The sequence below is a fragment of the Rutidosis leptorrhynchoides genome, chromosome 1 (assembly GCF_046630445.1).
Source record: "Rutidosis leptorrhynchoides isolate AG116_Rl617_1_P2 chromosome 1, CSIRO_AGI_Rlap_v1, whole genome shotgun sequence".
NCBI classification, from domain to species: Eukaryota; Viridiplantae; Streptophyta; class Magnoliopsida; order Asterales; family Asteraceae; genus Rutidosis; species Rutidosis leptorrhynchoides.
Genome location: NC_092333.1, coordinates 405429570 through 405432795, shown reverse-complemented (window position 1 = coordinate 405432795; position 3226 = coordinate 405429570).

Genomic DNA, 3226 nt, shown 5'->3' with positions numbered 1-3226 from the left:
GAAAGTGGGTTTGTTTAGTAATCATGCATGGCTCGATGGTGTTGAACGGTTGTGATGGTTCTAAAGGTGATGGCGGTTGTAGGTGGTCGGCAGTGGATCGAGATCAATGAAGAGGGAGGATGTAACAACCCGACTTTGTTATACCAAAAATACGCCATAAAAAATTATCTGGACCTGTACATCTGGACGGCGTCCAGGTTCTTAGACGGCGTCTAGGTTCTTGGACGGCGTCCAGTACTGAAGGCCTGGACGGCGTCCAGCCTTTTGGGACGGCGTCCCATTTCACTGTCGGGGACTGATCCCCGTGCTCACTTACCTGAGCGAAAATCCCTCTTCCCGGCACTATTAAACGAAAACCTTTTTACAACATATCAATTTAAGTAAAACTAATAGATTTCCAACATCGAAACAAGTTTTACAAAACGGGGCCCACATCGGCCATTTTACGAGTTTCGGACAAATCATGAGTTTCGACCACATTAGTTTAATTTCTAAACGACACTATGAGCATGGTGTTTGGGGGTTAAACTACCCAAGTCTTGGTCAAACTCCAAAAGCTATCACATCCCAAAAGCGTCCCCTAAACAACAAGCGGGATCTCTAATCCAATCGAATGCCCTTACCCTTGTCAACGCCGGGGCCTATAAAAAGATAAACAACGAGAGGGTAAGCAAAGCTTAGTGAATGCAATAATTATACATATACATATATAATATACCTACTTGCATACACTTACACACACACCGCATATTCGCTAGTATTAACAATTAGCATACAAACTCCAAGTATAAACTAATCACCTCCAATTACCACGACTAGCATAAATCAACATCATATACTCCATGACAATATAATATGCTACTTTACAACGTCAACGTAAACATAAACAACTATATGGTTAATTGTTTTCGCATCATGGTGCTACCAGCTCTGTGGTTCACACCATACGCAATGCTATGACGCTACCGGCTTCGTGGTTCACGTCACTACGCATTTGAGTCATACTCTTTTATAGTGCTACCGGCTCCGTGGTTCACACTTTGGTGCTACCAGCTCCATGGTTCACACCTAATTTTATAGTGCTACAGGCTCCGTGGTTCACACTTCGATGCTACCGGCTCCGTGGTTCACATCTCATTTTATAGTGCTACCGGCTCCGTGGTTCACACTTTACGACTCGTGCTATAGTGCTACCGGCTCCATGGTTCACACTACAACACACGTACCATGATGCTACCGGCTCCGTGGTTCACATCATAATACACTCACACATACTATGGTACTACCGGCTCCGTGGTTCATACCGTAGCATACAAATAAATACACTATATACACACATGCATAATTACTCCACTCACCTTAACGCCATCGGTGAATGTTAAACCATGCTCACAACCTTCAACGTAACGCACCTATTACATTATGTATACAATTAATTAATCACACAATCAAGTTGGTCAACCAACTCACTCAACATCCTAGAGTCATTTTGACCCATGGTGCAATTCCGACCCATTTGCACACTTAAGCTTAATATTGGGTCAACTTTGCCAAAAACCCTAACTCTAGCCATTTATTTTCTTAATACACATATAATCACAATGTTATCGCATTTTCACCCTAACAAGACAACTTAGGTCATCAAAGACCCGTTTTACCCATTCGAGGTTTCCACACCCATTCGGGTCACCACATACCCAAATAACACCCACTTACATAACATTTAGGTGTGCTAGTAGTTAACTAACCAATTTAAGACTCATAAACACATTTAGCATTTCAAAACCCTAGGTTAGTCATCCTTTGAGTCTTCATGACCCAAACTCACCCAAAAATCCCCAAATCACTAACAAATGGGTTTTATACACATCACTAACCCAAACCCTAACCCTTAACAATTAATAGTAAGGAAATCAGTGTTAAGACTTACCACTACAATCAAAATGTAGCTAGTGAGGAGATGAACAACTTTAATGCTCGAGCTCTAACCCGAAACAAGCTTCTTCCAATTCGATTTGAGCTTTCTCACACTTGAATCACTCTCTCTCTCTAGAATTTAAGTGAAAGAGGTTTGGTGGTTATAAATGGAGTAAATGAGGCTCCACAAACTGATCTAGGGCCTTAAAGTCGTCCACAATGTGAAATTACCAAGTTACCCTTTTTAAATATCAAAAACACAAAAGCTGGCTCGTCAGGTCATCTGGACGGTGTCCTTTATACTGGACGGCGTCCAGTCCTTCATACTGGGATGGCGTCCCACCCTTTTGGATGGCGTCCAACCTAACTGGAAAACAGGATCTTACAACTCTCCCCCACTTGAACAGGGTTGCGACCTCGCAATCCATGCCGCATGACAAGCAGGAAGATACACAAGAACAAACTCTTCGGGCTCCCAAGTAAACTCAGAACCTATACTGAGACGCCATTGAACTTTAAAAGTTCTCACCTCTTTATTTCTCAATCTTTTCACTTTTTCATCAAGTGTAGCAACCGGCTCCTCAATATACTCTAACTTGTTGTTTAGCTCAATTTCGTCTAATGACACCCACGAAGAATCATCCGCAAGACACTTACGGAGATAGGAAACATGAAATGTATTATGGATCCCCGCAAGTTCTTCGGGTAATTCTAAACGATATGCAACTTCACCAACACGAGCTAAAACTTTAAATGGGCCAATAAACCGAGAAGCTAACTTTCTCCGTTTTCGAAACCGAATAATACCTTTCCATGGCGAAACATTAAGAATCACCATGTCACCTTCTTGGAATTCGATCATTCGCCTACGTTTGTCGGCATACGACTTTTGTCTATCTTGCGCCTTTTTCAAATGAGCCCGAATCATATCAATCTTGCTATTCGTCTCTAAAACCAAATCGGTACTCCTAATTTCTCTTTGACCAATTTCACCCCAACAAATCGGAGTTCGGCACCTCCGCCCATAAAGCATCTCGTAAGGTGGCATCCCGCTACTAGTATGATAACTATTATTGTACGAGAATTCCACCAAAGATAAGTGCTCATCCCAATTACCGCCGAAATCAATAATACAAGCCCGTAACATATCCTCTAAATTTTGATTCGTACGTTTGGTTTGACCGTCCGTTTGAGGATGATACGCCGTGCTCAATTTCAATTGTGTGCCCATATCTTCATGAAACTTTTCCCAAAACCGAGATATGAAACGAGTATCTCGATCCGAAATAATAGATATAGGAACCCCGTG